The sequence below is a fragment of the Rhinolophus sinicus genome, chromosome 13, assembly GCF_057876585.1.
Source record: "Rhinolophus sinicus isolate RSI-liver-muscle chromosome 13, RSI-T2T, whole genome shotgun sequence".
Classification (NCBI taxonomy): Eukaryota; Metazoa; Chordata; class Mammalia; order Chiroptera; family Rhinolophidae; genus Rhinolophus; species Rhinolophus sinicus.
Window position 1 is genome coordinate 46,596,190 of NC_142513.1, and position 18,997 is coordinate 46,615,186.

The 18,997-nt window shown below is 39.4% G+C and overlaps 1 long non-coding RNA gene across 1 annotated transcript; it reads right to left on the reverse strand.

Moving 5' to 3' along the window:
* Window positions 1–2,234: 2,234 nt before the first annotated feature.
* Window positions 2,235–18,529, reverse strand: LOC148756078 (uncharacterized). Its single transcript, XR_016018332.1, has 3 exons — window positions 18,332–18,529; window positions 10,219–10,393; window positions 2,235–2,371 (listed from the first exon to the last, which is right to left on the reverse strand). It is a non-coding gene; the product is annotated as an uncharacterized LOC148756078 (long non-coding RNA).
* Between the last annotated feature and the right edge of the window lie 468 nt (window positions 18,530–18,997).

Below are 18,997 nucleotides of genomic sequence, written 5' to 3' on the forward strand. Positions count from 1 at the left end.
TAAGCTTTCTCTTCTCCCTCATGGTTTGCTTATTTCCTTAGGTTTGATGTATTGATCAATGCAGGAGGGATGATAGAATAAGAATATCACCATTTGGCAACCACTGTAATAATTGACTCAAGCAAGAGTCATCAATGGATGCTCCATCTAGTCGGTGAGGTTTTGAGCCTATTTACAGAGGCTCAGAGTATCTCCACACAAGATATTTGGGAATTTCAAAGGGTAAATAGAAATTTTCCTGTGGACAAACCAGGCAGACTCTTCTTAACCTCATGATCAAAGTCAACGTTGCCAGTAACGGAACCAAGCACGTGCCTCCAGATGTGCTGCACTGGGAAGAAGTCAGCATCATTTGGGTGACATTTCTGCCCAGATGGCATAACCTGAAGCTACTAATGAGGAAGCAGCATACAATTCTAAACTGAGAGAGTGTCTGCAACATGACTGACCTATACTCTCCAAAATGTAAATGTCATGAAGAGCAGAGGGAGACTCCAGAACTGTCCCAGAGGAAAGCAGACTGAAGAAGCATGACAGTTAGACACAATGTTGCATCTGGGATTTTCTTTGCCTCTAAGGGGTATTGTTGAGACAATTGGAAAAATAGGAACAAAGTCCATGGGTTAAATATTAATCCTGAACCAATTTTCACTTCCTGATTTTGATAATTATGCTACAGTTATGTAAGATAATCCCTTTTCTTTAGGAAATACACACTTAAGTATTTAGGAGTAAAGAGACAACTTACAAATGGTTGTTATATTATATACTTACATTGATATTTATCTAAAAAGAGAGGAGAAGAGAGAAAGTATAAAGCAAATACAGTAAAATGTTAACATTTGGGGTAAAGTACCCAGGAATTCTTTGTACGATTTGCAACTTTTCTGTAAGGCTGAAATTACCAACACAGAATATTTCTAAAAGAAAAATAACTTTTAAAAATAAAGTTAACAAATTAGGACCCATTGGATACAATAAACTGTGAATGCATACTGATGAATGAATGGAGAAATAAAAAAAAAAATGATGAGGAACAGAGACCTTTACATAGTCTGAAAGGTCTCCCCCGTAAAGCACTAATGAATTGTAAAGTGAAAAGACAACATCACAGAAGAGAAAACCGGCAGATACTACCATCAGTGATCAACGTTAATAGCACCAAAAAATGGCACAAATCAAAATTGTAGTCACATCACGAGATGCAAAGAGAAGAGCACAGGACCACTTCTGTGATACTCTTGTGAAAAACATATGATCTGAATCTTACTACAGAGAAACATCAGAAAAACCCACATTGAAGGACATTCTACATTACTGGAACTTACTCTTCAAAAGAGTCAAGGTCATGAAAGTCACTGAAAGACTAAGGAACTGTTCCAGACTCTAGGACATGAAGAGACATGACAATTAAATACAATCTATGGATCTGAACATGATCTTTGTGCTATAAAAAGAATATGAGGATTAAAGGATAGAATGCAGTAATGTTAATTTTCCGATTGTGAAGGCGCTAGGACAGGTCAGTGGAATGTACCGTCTTGTAGGAAATAAATAAATCAGGGATGATGGCATAATGTCAGCAATTTGCTATCAAATGAATCAGGCAAAAAAAAGTTCTTTGTGTTAAAACTTGGGACTTTTCCCTAATTTTAAACTGCTTCCAATAAATAAATATACTCAATGAATAAAAAAGGTGAAAATTCTTAGACAAATCTTATTTCTCTCTGAGGACAGATCTATGAATCAGTGTTTAAAATTATATCCAAGTGTTATGGCACTATAACCATTGTAATAAATCCAAATATTGTTCATAACAATAGCAGCAGATATCAAAATGATGCCTGCCTAAAGCTTGAGGTTCATATATGATGATAAAAACTGAAAAATACAAAAAAAAAGCTATCAGTTAACACCATCGAAGTATTAATGACAACTTTGTTGTTTGGGTGTTATTAAACACTGGTATTTGGATAGTTTGAGTACGTAAAATGCAATACTTCTTGTTTTCATTTCATTGCAAAGTTAGTTAGATGCCAAGAAAATAGTTTAAAATACTATTAGGTTTGTGCTAACGTAATTGCGATTTAAAGGTTTACAAACAACTGAAAACCCCTCAATTAATTTTGCACCTATACACATATGATACAAAAATATTTTCCTTTAATAAGGATTTCGCATGTCATATGCTTTGGGATGCAATTAAAATGTTATTTAAACAGCCCAGTAAATACACTTGTATGACTTATATTTTAGATCATATACTTTTTGTTCAAAATTTGGACATATTCTTGTTTTGCATTCTTAAGTTCATCATCGATAGATAATGGAGGAAATGTTCGATTGTATTTAGATTCAAATTCAGCAGCATCTGGAAAGAAAAAGAAAGAATTATGTTCTTTAAAATACAACTAAGTATAAGCATTAAGAAGAATGAAAAACCTATATATGAGGCAACAGTGCACAATAGGAGATCATATTCAATATAATTTGCCCATGGCTGCACACTGACTTAACTGCTATTGTTAAGTATCAGAGCTTCTGGTTGTGTCGTTCTTCATCCCTTTATTAACAAGGTCGTACGACAAGCACTGAAGTTACAAGGTGAAGAAGACACGGTCCACCCCTGACCCATCATCTACTATAAACTGAAGGAACAGATGAACAGGCAATTTCCATTCAGAGTCCCCTATACCACACAAATGCACAACAGGATGCGAGTGGGGCACACAGAAGGGACACCCCAGTATTGATTGTCTGTTCTCTGGTGGAGGTGACACGGAAGTTGATGCCTGAAGGACAAGGACAGAGGAGGCCAGATAGAGGGAAGAAGCAGATGCAAACTAGAGGGGGGAGAACACTTACGGAATGAGAAGTGGTCTAGTTTAGGTAGATGCTAGAGCAAAGGCGCAAACAAACGAGGCTTGGTAGCAAGACACAAGTCTGAAATATTTGGTGAGAACTAAATTGATGTGGGTGTTTTCATTCCATGCAAAGGAATTTGGAGTTTCTCCTGAGGGTACATGGTAAACTAATGACACAGTCAATGACTGGAGATTTAAATGTCACCCATCAGGTGACAGCTACAGTGTTTCCCCCAAAATAAGACTAACCGGAAATTGAGCCCTAATGTGTCTTTTGGAGCTATAATTAATGTAAGACCGAGTCTTATTTTCAGGGAAACATGGTAGCTTGGCCCTCCCAGGAGGTACCGTATTTCCCCGAAAATAAGACCGGGACTCATTAATTTTTGCTCCAAAAGACACATTAGGGCTTATTTTCCGGTTAGGTCTTGTGTTTGGGGAAATGCCATATATGAACTGTAATTGCCTAAATATCACTAGATAAGTCTGGTTATTGGGCCTCATATCACTGGCAAAAACATAAGAAGTTGATGACGCCCAGTTTTCAATGTGCAGGTAGACAGTTCCATAGGGATGGCAGAAGAAAGGAAGGGGACAGACCAAAAACAAAAAGAGATACATAGACTCTTGAGATATTTAAAAAGATATACAATGTCATAAATACTGATACGACCTTGTCTCACTATAAATGTTTATGCTTTCACCTTTTTTATTTGCTATGAAGAAAATATGTAATGTAGTATCTATTATCAGAACATGGAAAGGGATGCCATTTACTACTTACATTTGTCTGTTTGTTCTATTTGTTTACTAGCCAAAGAGCAGTATTTGATGAAATTTATTTGTTTTGTCTACCAGAGAGGCATTCGGGGAAAAACACACGTCCTGCAATTACTGTTTTGAACATATATGCCAAATATTAAGAAAAGTTGTCTTAGAAACCAAGTACATTTGGAGTGATTAATAGTATTACAGCATAGATTCTTCACTTTACAAAAGATTTCATGAGAGAGTTTCTTTAAATTAAATGGCAGGGTGTACAGACTTCAAAAAAAAAAAAAAAAAAAGGCAGAAGCCTTTCATGAAATTATATCTCAAGTTAAAGCCGAGTATTTAAAACATCTTTGCCACTCTAATAGAAGACAAACACTGGGTTGGTTGGGTACTCCGTGCCCTCCCTGTTGGGTTCTAAGACACTTTTGCCCAATCCTTAGAGCTACAAGGAGCACAATTCGAAATCAGTTAACAAACAACCTTAAGAGGCAATTTGTCGTGTCAAGTAATTAGCTTGTAGTGAAATAACACTATAATGGAAGAATAAGTGATGAATCATCAATGGACTTCACTTAGCTTATTTTTATATCATTTTTTGTTTTATATCATTTTGCTTTCATTTATGCTACTTATTTGTGCCATGTAAGCCGTATCAGGGATACAGCCTTAATTCCTGATTTATCTGATAATTATAATATGTAAAACCGATGTGCATAGTAAATATTTCTTTTCTGATGATATAACATTTTCTTATATTTAAACAATGTGTTGGAATTCAGTGAACTCTATAACTATCTCAGAATCTTGTTAATCCCTTTGTTTATTGTGAACTGTTTTTAAGTAGTAATTTCTCAATGTAGTTTAGCACAGAGCTATTAGAGATACCCTATGCAATGGCAGAGTTGGTAACAGAATTGAGCTTTCTAAAATTTTCAGTCCTCCTTGCTAGACTCACTGGTTTTAAGGCCTCTACAGATTTCAACAACGAAAATCTCAGTTGCCACAGTGCCTGACATATAGAAAGTGCTCAATAAACAGTGGTTTCTAAAAATTCTAAACTTGAAATGTCTTTTATAACCAGTTCTTATTCTGATTTTACCTGAACTGACTTTTTACCAGGCAAAGAAACAAAAACCCACACTGTGAAAACAGTATTCAGGAAGAAACAGAAATAGCTCTCTCCCTCTTTTATTCCATGTTGTATTATGGAAATGATGCAAAGGATCAACCTCACTGATTTCTTTTTGGTTGGGAGGGTGGTCCATGTACTTTTCTTGAAATATATTTACTTTTTTTCTTTCTTGCCTCAGTGAGCCACATGTTCTTTATTTTAAGAGAAATAGATGGTTTATTAAGAGGCATGTATAATGAAATGAAAGTAAATTATAATCAAAGGTTTCTGTTCTAATTAAGTCAGATGCTTTACCCTGTCAGCACTTGAAATCAGATTTGCTTTAGATAATCATTTGACAATAATCACTTGTTCTCCTGTTTTAAAATTCTTTATTCATAGCTGTATTTCTTCTTTCTTTTTTACTACAGTCTAAAACTATAACAATAACAAATTCAGATACAGCAAATAAAGTTATCAACATGTCACTACCAATGCTAGGAATAACTGTAAGTGACTCTGCTAGATATTCTTAATTAACAATCTTTGATACTTTAGATTCATGTAAATATTATCCCTTCCATCATAAGACAGCTAGAGATATCAGTCATACTTTGTTCCCAAAAATGTAGAAAATAAGGACAGTAAATTCTTATTATCTTAATATTGGGTGCTATTCTTTTACTCCCATTTAAAAAACCTGTGTGAACTGAAAAGCACAAGATTAGACTCTAATTTTAGAGTGGTAATAAAACAATATGTATTTTTATTGTATATGCTATATACATATATAGTTGGGGAGGGTTTTTCTCCTTTTTTTTTTTCTTTTTTTTTTTGGTGTAAGATTTTTTTTTTTATTAAATTTATTGGGGTGACAATTGTTAGTAAAATTACATAGATTTCAGGTGTACAATTCTGTATTACATCATCTATAAATCCCATTGTGTGTTCATCACCCAGAGTCAGTTCTCCTTCCATCACCATATATTCGATCCCCCTTACCCTCATCTACCACCCCCCACCCCCCACCCCCCTTACCCTCTGGCAACCACTAAACTATTGTCTGTGTCTATGAGTTTCTGTTTCTCATTTGTTTGTCTTGTTCTTTTGTTGTTTTTGGTTTATATACCACATATCAGTGAAATCACATGGTTCTCTGCTTTTTCTGTCTGACTTGTTTCGCTCAGCATTACTCTCTCAAGATCCATCCATGTTGTCACAAACGTTCCTATATCATCTTTTCTTACTGCTGAATAGTATTCCATTGTGTATATATACCACAACTTCTTTATCCATTCATCTATCGAAGGACATTTTGGTTGTTTCCATGTCTTGGCCACCGTAAACAAAGCTGCAATGAACATTGGAGCACACGTGTCTTTATCTCTAAATGTTTTCAGATTTTTGGGGTAGATACCCAGGAGAGGGATTGCTGGGTCATATGGCAATTCTATTCGTAATTCTTTGAGGAACCTCCACACTGCCTTCCATAACGGCTGCACCAGTCTGCATTCCCACCAACAGTGTATAAGGGTTCCTTTTTCTTCACAGCCTCTCCAACATTTATTACTATTTGTCTTGTTGATGATAGCCATTCTGACTGGGGTGAGGTGATATCTCATTGTGGTTTTGATTTGCATTTCTCTGATGATTAGTGATGTTGAGCATTTTTTCATATGTCTATTTGCCATTTGTATGTCCTCTTTAGAGAAATGTCTCTTCAAGTCCTCTGCCCATTTTTCAATTGGGTTGTTTGTTTTTTTGTTGTTGAGTTGCATGAGTTCCTTGTATATTCTGGATACTAGCCCCTTATCGGAGGCACTGTTTGCAAAAATCTTCTCCCATTCAGTTGGTGGTCTCTTTATTTTGTCAATGGTTTCTTTTGCTGTGCAGAAGCTTTTAAGTTTCATATAGTCCCATTCGTTTATTTTAGCTTTTACTTCCATTGCCTTTGGAGTCAAGTTCATAAAATGCCCTTTGAACCCAAGGTCCATAAGTTTAGTACCAATGTTTTCTTCTATGCAGTTTATTGTGTCAGGTCTTATGCTTAAGTCTTTGATCCATTTTGAATTAACTTTGGTACATGGTGACAAATAGCAGTCCAGTTTCATTCTTTTGCACGTGGCTATCCAATTCTCCCAGCACCATTTATTGAAGAGGCTGTCTTTGCTCCATTGTATGTTTTTAGCTTCTTTGTCAAAAATTATCTGTCCATATTTATGTGGTTTTATTTTTGGGTTCTCAATTCTATTCCATTGGTCTATGTGTCTGTTTTTCTGCCAATACCATGCTGTTTTGATTATTGTAGCCCTGTAGTACAAGTCAAAGTCAGGAAGTGTGATACCTCCATTATTGTTCTTTTTTCTTAAGATTGCTTTGGCTATTCAGGGTCTTTTGTGGTTCCAAACAAATCTGGTGATTTTTTGTTCCATTTCTTTAAAAAATGACATTGGGATTTTGATGGGGATTGCATTGAATCTGTATATTGCTTTGGGTAATATGGCCATTTTAACTATGTTGATTCTTCCAATCCATGAGCACGGAATGTCTTTCCATTTCTTTGTGTCTTCTTCAATTTCTTTCAAAAATGTCTTATAGTTTTCAGCAGATAGGTCTTTCACATCCTTGGTTAAGTTTATTCCTAGGTATTTTATTCTTTTTGCTGCAATTGCAAAAGGAATTGTTTTTTGTATTTCTTTTTCTGAGATTTCATTGTTAGTATATAGGAAGGCAATGGACTTTGGTACGTTGATTTTGTAGCCAGCAACTTTACTGTATTCGTTGATTATTTCTAATAGCTTTTTGGTGGAGTCTTTAGGGTTTTCTATATATAGCATCATGCCATCTGCAAAGAGTGATAATTTAACTTCTTCATTCCCAATTTGGATGCCCTTTATTTCTTTCTCTTGCCTGATTGCTCTGGCAAGGACTTCCAACACTATGTTGAAAAGCAGAGATGATAGGGGAGAGCCCTGTCGTGTTCCTGAATGTACAGCAAATTTTTCACCATTAATTATGAGATTAGCTGAGGGTTTGTCATATATGGCCTTTATTATTTTAAGGTATTTTCTTTCTATACCTATTTTATTAAGTGTTTTAATCATAAATGGATGCTGTTTCTTGTCAAATGCTTTTCTGCAGCAATTGACATAATCGTATGATTTTTGTCCTTTATTTTGTTTATGTGATGTATCACATTGATGGATTTGCAGATGTTGAACCATCGTTGTGCTCCTGGGATGAACTCCGCTTGGTTGTGATGAATAATCTTTTTAATGCATTGTTGTATTCGATTTGCTAGAATTTTGATTAGGATTTTTGCATCTGTATTCATCAGAGATATTGGTCTACAGTTTTTTTTGTGTTGTCCTTACCAGGTTTTGGTATCAGGGTAAAGTTGGACACATAAAATGAGTTGGGGAGTACTGTCTCTTCTTCAATTTTTTGGAAGAGTTTATGCAGGATTGGTATTAGATCCTCTTTGAAGGTTTGGTAGAATTCACTAGTGAAGCCATCTGGTCCCGGACTTTTGCTTTTGGGAAGGTTTTGGATGACTGATTCAATTTCCTTACTGGTGATCGGTCTGTTTAGATTTTCCAGTTCTTCATGGTTCAGCCTAGGAAGGCTGTATGTTTCTAAGAACTTGTCCATTTCTTCTAGGTTATTGAATTTGGTGGCATATAGTCCTTCATAGTATTCTTGGATGATCCTTTGTATTTGCATCGTGATAAATTCCCCTTTTTCATTTCTGATTTTGTTAATCAGTGTCTTCTCTCTTTTTATCTTAGTGAGTCTAGCATGTGTGTGTGATGACGACGATGGGGATGAAAGACAGTTAAACAGTCCTTCATAGTGGGAGATCAATAAACTATGTTTACAATAGGGGGGGAAATTTTAAGTAGCTATTTAAGCCTGTTATGTGGAGGTAAATATGGAAAGGACCAGCTAAGTACGTTGAAAGTGGTTATCTGGGGAAGCAGGAAAAGCAGGTGGGGGTGTGGCCAAGGAGCTGCTGTTTTTCTATACAAAGCTTGTGGAACAACCGATTCTTAAACCGTGTGAACGCAAAACTGATTTTTAAAAAAGAACTTAGTGGTGATAAAAAGTAAAACAAACAATATGGCTGTCATGCGGGAGACCCTGCTCGCTGCACCATTTGTCATGCGGGGAGGCCTGCGGGGTCTCTGCTCCCGCTCCCCATACAAGAACACAGGATATGGTGAGGCCAAAAAGGAACACCCACGGAGCCATAGGTAGGGGAGTCATACCACTATATTCTCTCTGGCGGCACTATACTCTCAATGGAGGCTGGAATCACACTGTCCGCAAACCGCCATCCACGCTTGCCAGCCCAGCCACCATCTTCTTGCTAGCCCCCATTCTCTCTCTCCTCTCTTCTAGCGTAGCCACAGCAGTTATATTAGTGGCCAATGGCTCACTGGTTACAGCTGACGGCCAACTAGCCACAGCTGATGGCCATGCAAGCACAGTTGGCCATTTACTACCTGAGCCAGCACCTGTCTATGTGAGGCTGAGAGCCTGGAAACTACTTTCTGGGGCTCTGCCCCCACAATGGCTATCTTGCAAATTGCCAAACCTAACTGTTGCACAGGCTCAGTTCCTGGCTCAGCAAGTAAGTAGGTTAGGAGCCATTTGGTGCAGGGTTGAAGGAGAGCCTTTATCATACCACTCACACATCCACAGTGTTTTGACCTACATTTGAATTACAGCTTATTTTAATTTTCTAGGGCGAATTTTCCAATCTGGGTTGAATTTCCTTGCTACTTCTCAATTTTCCTGGGTCACACTTCTTACACACTTCCCCTCTCCTTACTGGCTGTCAGTTTAAGTTTGTTAAGAAAACACAAATTACGTGACATATTAAACTTGACAAACAACGAAAGAAAGACAAACCACCTAAAATTTTTCAGAATAAATTTCATACTGTCTAAACCCCTATTTCTTGTGATTAATGAAAATGAAGATTAACTTATTTATTTGAGAAAAACACATGCTGAACTTGGGATGTGTTTTCATCATATTTTATACAGCGTGTAAATCAAGCCAGGATGTTCAGGTGTCAGGGATTTTATTTCTAGGTTTCAGCCCTGCCTTAGTTAGGAGGAACTCATCAACCTGATACCCACATAGAAAACATTAGTCTTGGCAACTAATCACCGACTTGCGGGTTGTTAAAGACTGAGAAAGTGGTTAGTCAGGACATACTGGAAAAAAGAAGGACGATCTCTTTTGTCATAAAAGGTAATCAATATTTTTCCATTTCAGCAATGATAACCCTTACAAGCATTATGTTATACTTAAGAAATAAGAGCCAATTTATCTTTGCTACACTGAAATTTTCCCACTACTTGGCTCCTCTGTGTTGAAAAGAAATAGTGGTATTTGTATCAACTGTCCGGGTGAGGTTTTGTAATTTGCTTAACACAAAACCAAAGCCAGAACACTTACAGCCATCCTAACTTCAACAAAGGAGTCTTCTGAGTGGCCGCTTGAGTTCAGCTTGAGCTGTAATTCAGACACCAAGCCCAGCAGATCTGCCATTTTAGCTTGAAGGCGCGCCGCCTGGGTCTTATAGCTGTTCCATTTCCTGTTCTGCTACTGCTTTGGGGTCCCCAGGTGGGTCCTGGAAATGACAAGGAACAAAGCGAATTAACTAATCAATCCAAGAATCTGGCCGTCAAACTCCAGTGCTCCACACCCACTGGGAAGGCAGTTTCTCAACATCTTTGTCCCCTGTGCTTTACAATAGAATATTCTAGCTTGTCCTTGGGAATTTATTTTTTGACATAACATTGAAAACAAACATTTTCATATCATTTTATTGTATTCAAATAATAGCAAATTAAAATAACCTCATGAAAGATAGGCTTCCACAGCATGCTGGAATAATCTGATATTATGAAAATAACCAACCAGACCTTGGCAATGGTAGACTTGCAAGTTTTAGTCCAGAATATCAGAAAATAAGGACAAAATGAGTGACGTCATAGGAATGGCGGCAGCGGGGCGCACTTTTTGAGTTCTCCGTCGGATCTTATCAGAAACGGGAAAGCTTATAACCCATCAAAGGACTCTCTGCTCATCACGCAGAACAGCGAAGAGACTCGCGCAGGGATTACTTTCAGGTGGGGAAAATTGGGCGAGCAGGGGAAGAAGGAAGGGAGCGGAGTGGAGACACGGTCCACACCTGTGCTGTGGGGACTCGGTGGCTATAGAAATTCTGTAGAAATTTGCCCCGCACCCTCGGGTTGTGGAAATCTGCCCCGCACCTGTGCATGTGAAAATCCAGCCCATACCCATGGCTACAGATACGCAGGAGATCCCAGGACGGAGGAGAGCGCAGAAGCCAGGAGGTGGGCTCTTTGCCCTGCGTCCCACAGCGGACCTCTTCCGCTGCGGGGGCAGCATATCCAGCATTTGAGGCAATAACTTCAGCTGATACCTCCAGTTAAGCCTTAGGCCAGACAAAGGACACAAACTCCATACCTGGGCCCCTCCTCCCACTCTTCCGACCCTACCCCCGCCTTTCTAGAGACTTGATCTGGCCCCTGCACTAAGGAGCAGTGGCAGATTACAGAAGAGCCTTGGTGCTTGGGCTCCGGGAAGACAGGCGGGCGGTTCTGGTCCAGGTAGGAGGCTGGGAGGAGTGTGGTTTTTGCTGGGCTGGGAGAGGGGGGAATCCTCCGTCCCCAGCCACCACCTTTTCTGGCCTGCGGGAAGAGTGTAAGTGGGAAGAGAAGACCCCTCCTTCCATCCCCAGCCCCCACCCTTTCTGGCCTGCCTAGGGCGGGGCAATTACATCGGCGGAGGCACACCTAAGGATCCAGCAGTAAGCTGCAGACGCAGCTCCCAGTTTTCAGAAGCTGAGAAATCTCCCACCCGCCACACACACACACAGGGAAGAGGTGCCCTAAGACTCAGGAGAACTGGACACAGGGCTGGTGGTGCTACTCTCAGTGTGCATATGTGCAGGCAAGGGCAGAAACTGCACTGGCTTTGTAAAAATTACCGTCCAGACCCCTCAGCCCCACGCATCTAAAGCTGCAGTCCCAACGTCACTCTGGGCACCAGGTGACCGGCTCTACCTGCACAATACGCAGGGGACTCTGTGCTACAGCAGAGAACAACCTGGAGATTACTTGGTGGGCTTAAGCCACGACTGGCACTGCTTTTTGTTTTGTTTGTTTTGTTTTGTCTTTATATCTTTGATATCTTTGCCTGTGTTGAGTGGGGGTTGTCGATTGTCTTTTACATGTGAATGTATTTGATTTTTTCTTTGTTGTTGTTGTTGTGCTTGGTGATTTGCTTTGTTCTGAAATTGCCCTACCAGGGCCCAGCTTAAGAGGCACAAGATTCAACATACCCAGAGGCCAACTCCAGACCAAACCAGAGTACTACCGGGTTTGACCTACAAGTGACACACCCAGAGGGGATTCTTTACAGGCACAAGAGCCCATAGAGGCCTAACCACATTTAAGCGGTCAACCCCCACACAGCAGAACACCCTGCGGTGGGCAGAGCCAAGTCTCACAACTAGTCAGCCTAGGAGTTAACCCCACCTACTCACAAGCGAAAAGCAATTAAAGATCCTCTTTAACAGGACAATATACACAACACAAGAGTCACTTTTGGAGCACACACAGGGGAGGAGAATGAAGTAGTGCAAGTGAAATATAAAGGACACATTCTACATACTAACCCAGCAGGAATTAAGAACTCCAGGGCATCTACCTAATACATCGAAGCAAACACAGAGAGTCAGCCAGAATGAGGAAACAAAGAAACATATCCCAAATAAAAGAACAGAAGAAACCTTCAGAAATGGAACCAAATGAAGCAGAGGTAACCAAACTATCAGAGACAGAGTTCAGAACACTGATGATAAGAATGTTTAAGGAGCTTAGAGCCGACATAAAGAAGGATGTAGAAATCATAACGAACAACCAGTTAGAATTGAAGAACACAATTACCGAAATAAAGAACTCACGTGAAGGAATTAACAGCAGGTTAGATGAAGCAGAGGATCGAATCAGCGACTTAGAAGACAAGTTAGCAGAGATCACCCAAACAGAACAACAGAAAGAAAAAAGAATAAAAAACAATGAAGATGGTGTAAGAGACCTCTGGGATAACATCAAGCACAACAACATGCGCATCATAGGAATACCAGAAGGTGAAGAGAAGAAACAAGGGATTGAGAACATATTTGAAGTAATAATGTCTGAAAATTTCCCTAACCTGATGAAGGAAACCAACATACAAGCCCAGGAAGTGCAGAGAGTTCCAACCAGGATAAACCCAAACAGGTCCACCCCAAGACACATTATAGTTAAGATGGCAAAGGTTAAAGACAAAGAGAGAATCCTAAAAGCAGCAAGAGAAAGACAGAGGGTTACATACAAGGGAACTCCCATAAGACTATCAAATGACTTTTCTGCAGAAACATTGAAGGCCAGGAAGGAGTGGCAGGAGATACTCAAAGTGATGGAAAACAAAGGCCTACAACCTAGGTTGCTTTATCCAGCAAGGCTATCATTTAAAGTTGACGGAGAGATAAAGAGCTTCCCAGAAAAGAATAAGCTAACGGAATTCATTACCACCAAGCCAGCATTGCAAGAAATACTAAAAGGACTTCTGTAAATAGAAGAAAGATGAAAACAAGCTAACTACAAATTTAAAAATGGCAATAACTATGTACTTATCAATAATCACTTTAAATGTAAACGGTTTAAATGCTCCAATCAAGAGACATAGGGTGGCTGAGTGGATAAGAAAGCAAGACCCTTGTATATGCTGTATACAAGAGACTCACCTCAGATCAAAAGACACACACAGGCTGAAAGTGAAGGAATGGAGTAAGATATTTCATGCAAATGGAAATGAGAAAAAAAGCTGGAGTTGCAATACTTATTTCTGACAAAATAGACTTTAAAATGAAGAAAATATTAAAAGACAAAGAAGGGCACTACATAACAATAAAGGGATCGATCCGACAAGAGGACATAACCCTAGTAAACATCTATGCACCCAACATAGGAGCACCTAAATATATAAAACAGATATTGACTGACATAAAGACAGAGATCAACAATAACACTATCATAGTAGGGGACTTCAACACACCTCTGACTACAAGGGACAGGTCTTCCAGACAGAAAATCAATATGGAACCAACGGCCTTAAATGATACATTGGACCACTTGGATTTAATCGATATTTTCAGAACATTCCACCCCAATGCTGCAGAATACATGTTCTTCTCAAGCGCTCATGGAACATTTTCCAAGATAGACCATATGTTAGGCCACAAAGCAAGTCTTGATAAATTTAAGAAAATCGAAATCATACCAATTGTCTTCTCCGACCACAGTGCTATGAAATTAGAAATGAACTACAGGAAAAAAACTGGAAGACACACAAATTCATGGAGGCTGAATAATATGTTACTAAATAATGAATGGGTCAAGCAGAAGATCAAGGAAGAAATCAAAAGATATCTCGAGACAAACGAAAATGAAAATACAACGACCCAAAATCTATGGGATGCCGCGAAAGCAGTCCTAAGAGGAAAGTTCATAGCACTGCAGGCCTACCTAAAGAAACCAGAAACATCACTAATCAACAGTTTATCTTCACACTTAAGGGATCTGGAAAAAGAACAACAAAATAAGCCCAAAGGGAGTACAAGGAAGGAGATAATAAAGATCAGAGCGGAAATAAATGAAATAGAAATCAGAAAAACAATACAAAAGATCAATGAATCCAAGAGTTGGTTCTTAGAGAAGATAAACAAAATTGACAAACCTTTAGCCAGACTCATTAAAAAAAAGAGAGAGAGGACCCACATTAATAAAATCAGTAATGAAAGAGGAGAAGTGACAACAGACACCGCAGAGATACAAAAAATTTTAGGAAATTACTATGAGCAACTGTATGCCAACAAATTTGACAACCTGGAAGAAATGGACAATTTCCTAGATGCGTACAACCTTCCAAGGCTAACTCAAGAAGAAACAGAAAACCTGAATAGACTGATTACCACCAAGGAAATTGAATCAGTAATCAACAATCTCCCAACAAACAAAAGCCCTGGACCAGATGGCTTTACAGGTGAAGTTTACAAAACGTTCAAAAAAGAATTATCACCTATTCTCCTCAAACTCTTCCAAAAAACCCAGAGGGAGGGAAGACTCCCAAACACTTTTTACGAAGCCTCTATCACCCTGATCCCAAAATCAGACAAAGACACCACAAAAAAAGAAAACTACAGGCCGATATTGCTAATGAACATAGATGCAAAAATCCTCAACAAAATATTAGCGAACAGAATTCAGCAATACATTAAAAAGATCATACACCATACATACATCATACAAAGATCATACATCATACTTGGGAGCAGGGAGAAGAGACTCGACTCCACACTCAGCTAATCAGTGTATGTGCTGCCTTGAGCAGATTCACTTAATGTCTTGGCCTCAGTTTACTTGAGTTAGAAAGAAAGACATGGCACACAGGGTCTCTGGTCCCTTCCAGCTCTGACCTTCTCGGCCTCTCTGATTTCCTCCTCAGGAAACCTTCACTACTCTTGAGGGCATGGCCACCACCACCAGAAATATGTACACTTGAGATTGTCAGGAGGCAACACATCAGAAAACTGACATGCACCACACACATACCCTTCTCTGTGACAGCATTCCTAAGGAATGGTAACCAGGCACAAAGGTTCGCAGTGGACCCAAAAAGTATCAGAAGCGCATGTGCCCAGAACATAAACCAGCTCGTCCATGAAATATTAAAAACTGATGGACGGGTATTAACTTGCAGCACGGAGGTGCCCCTCCTACCATCGAGATCATGCTCTTCCTTCCTTTGGAGCATTTCCTTACTGGGAAACTAGCACAGGCCTTTGAGCACAGCAACTCCTTGTGAAACGGAAGAGTCAGGTCTGCAAGGAAAGGTTAAAAGCCTGTGCCATCTCTCTTAGTAATGACTCACACCAAAGAAACGTACGTCTAAAGGAATGAAAACATACAAGGAAAGCTACCACTGAGCCTGGAACCAGGAAGCAAACAGATGAAGGCAAGACTACATAGGATCATTAGGAATCTTCATGTTTACCCACCTGATCTCTCAGAGAACATTTTATGGAATGGATTTTTTAAAACTACCTTGGCAGAAAGGCGGGAAGTAGAGTTTTATTATTTTTTTTCTAAAGGAAGAGGCTTAGAGCTTTATTTGACTTTTCTGTCTCCTTATAAAAGAATGTTCCTGGAATGAAGTTTTAAACAAGTGTCTGAGGACCAGGGATATAAGGCTGTGACGTCACGCTAGAATCTCTGAGTGTCAGGTTAATTTTCTTTTTCACAATTGTGAGCACCTCTTAAATGCCTTTGAGAAAAGATGAACCTACTCGTTTGGCCAAAAACACCTTGCACTCTAACACTTTAAATGTCTCTCTATTTTACCCCTGAGAGTCTTTTCAGTGACTTCCTGGACTAGAACTCCCATGGTTTATTTTCTAGGATCTCAGCCCCAGTTCCACTATTTGTCACACTGTCCTCACTTTTAGTCACTTACCATTGACCTTTGTGAAACACAGCAACTTCTCTGTCTTTCTCTGTATTGATATAATGTCTCTATCCTATGGTCCTAGCAACGTGCCCAGTTGATATCCCATTATGTAATCCAAGAAGAAAAGCCTATCTAATGACCTTTGCCTAGCAATCTGCAATTAAAATTTAAACAGTACTGTGTAGAGACATGACATGAAGTATAATTCAGTGAAATCAAACAGAAACATTAATGCCTCAGCCTCACCCTGAGAATTGGAAGGCAGATCTCTAGCAGAAATTTCCAATTCTCTTCCCTGTGTAGGACAAAACGCTTGAGAAGCCCTGATGCTGAGGGCGGATTCCCCGCTGTAGAAACAGCGGCAAAGATGGGCCAGCATGAGTGAGACAAGTCCCAGGCCTTGAGAGCTTTACTAAGTGAGGAAGATGACCGCCTAAACCTAAAAACCACCTCAAGGGAGGGAAGGATCAGCCTGGGAGGCACAGTCTGGGGGGGGGAGAAGGCTGATGACCAAGGGTATTAAAGAGTCCCAAGTATCTCATTGTTCCAACACCAAGTCCTTTGTCCCAAGGACTCGTTTCTGAGTCCTGCTTGTAGCTCACTTCGACAGATCGCCTGCCCTGAAACAAGTGGTCCAGAGTTTCAACTTCTGATCTCAGCTTCTTCCAATGCTGGGATCGGTAAGAAAACCTACAGGCAGACGATCTCAAACTGCTTCTGGAAGCTTCCTTTTTGGCTTCAGTGTGCTAGGTCCCAGCCGGCTGAAGCCAACTGTCAGCTCACATCCCAAAAGCCAAGGGAGGAAAACCATATAAGACATTTTCTTCCAGAGAATACAAAATGACTCATATATCCCAGGTGTAATCATTTCTTCAGAGGATTATACCTCAAAAACATTCAGACAATGAGCGATTTCCCCCCAAAAGTGACGTAACCTCTTCCAACTGGAAGACACGTTGAAGCATCAGATGTGGTAAGCCTTATCCACAGTGAAACATTTCCAACATTAATATAAATGTACTAAAGCTCAATGTTTTCATTGTCTCATGAGCACCAGTTGATGAATAGATCACTGATACAAATTGACACTTTTCTAAACAACTTTTCACCCTTTAGATTATTCTATATCATCCCCTTTTCATTACTTTCTTTCCATGTTATTTCTCTGTTCGCATTCTTTACCCATTCAAGAAATTAGAGATCATCAAAGTTCAAGGTAAAGTCTCAAGAAAGATCACTGATATCTGGAGTTACGTCCTCCCTGAATCAACCCAGTGCTCTGTCCTCCAAAGAGTTAAGATCCAGGTTTGGAAGAAAATGAACAGCAGATGCGTCCATGTAAACAAATAATACCCAGTGAGCGTTAGCAACCAGGCAGACGCTGCACATGTGCTCTGCTTTGTTTTTCACTAACATCTTTGATACCCACTCTGGGTTGTGAGCATATTTCCCAGGTTCTTTGGGTTAATGAAAGCACGGCAACCCTATATAATCTTCTATCACAATATACATTTGTTAAACCGTCTTTCAGAAGTAAATGTACAATGGAAAGTGATGAATCTATCTTAGACAGAGAGGAAGGACAAGGTCAGTAAGTAAAGCTTCTGAGTAATAGATTTCTTAAAATGTAATTTTATATCACAGACACACACTGAAAACTAACATTTGGATGGTTCTAGGTAGAGGTCCTTCTGCACTGTCTATAATGAATACAAAACATTAGTTTATCACAGCAACATTCTTTTGACTATAATCAATATGGTCAAAGCTTTACAAATGTCTTTCCCCCAGCAGCAATTATTCATGATCCTTAAAACTGCCACCAACCTTCTCAGCAAGAACACTTCTTTCAACATAATGCAAAACACCTGTCTAACCTGAACAATGAAAGGTTTTGGTCTAGAAGTCAACACAAATAAGGTTCTACAAATAAGATACTACAAATATTAGTAAAAAAAGAAAAGTCACAGCTAATCAGTCTGCTCACCTGGAATGACCTTCCTGTTTTCCCTTTTAGTTTTCCAAGTTCTTCCTTCAATTTTTCATTTTCATGATTCAAAGCCATTAGGCATTCTTTGGCTTCTTTGCTCTGGATCTCAAAAAAAGGGCATTCTTCTTTCTGTTTCTCTGTCCAGGCTGAAAACTCCTCAAATCGTCCTTTCAGATCTTGTTCATTTAGCTTCATGGCTTCTGTATGGGGTTCAGAGTGAGGGCGTCACATACCAGGGGACTGAACCTGATTTCATGAATCACACTGCCCCTCAGACCCCTTCACCAGGAGGCTCTGGATCTAAAGATGCCACGTTGGGCCTGGGCCCAAGAGTCAGCCAGAAGAAGACTGTAGCAAGATGAGGGGCTTTTGTTTTCAGACAGGACTAGCGGGTCTAATGGCATTTCTAGTCCTCATAAGTCTCAAGAAAATAAAATTGGTTCAGGTACCTCCAGATAGCACAAGTACCTGTGTATAACTACAGAGTTAATCAGATTCAAACACAGGTCCTGCCAAAAGCCATGGCTTGAGATAGTAGAATGCTTCCTCTTAACGAGGTAATAATATGTAGGACTAACTCTGCAATAATAGCAGCCTTCTTTCTTTTTCCTTTTAAATGGACTAAATGTCAATATGCTATTTCCCAGAGACACATAAAATACT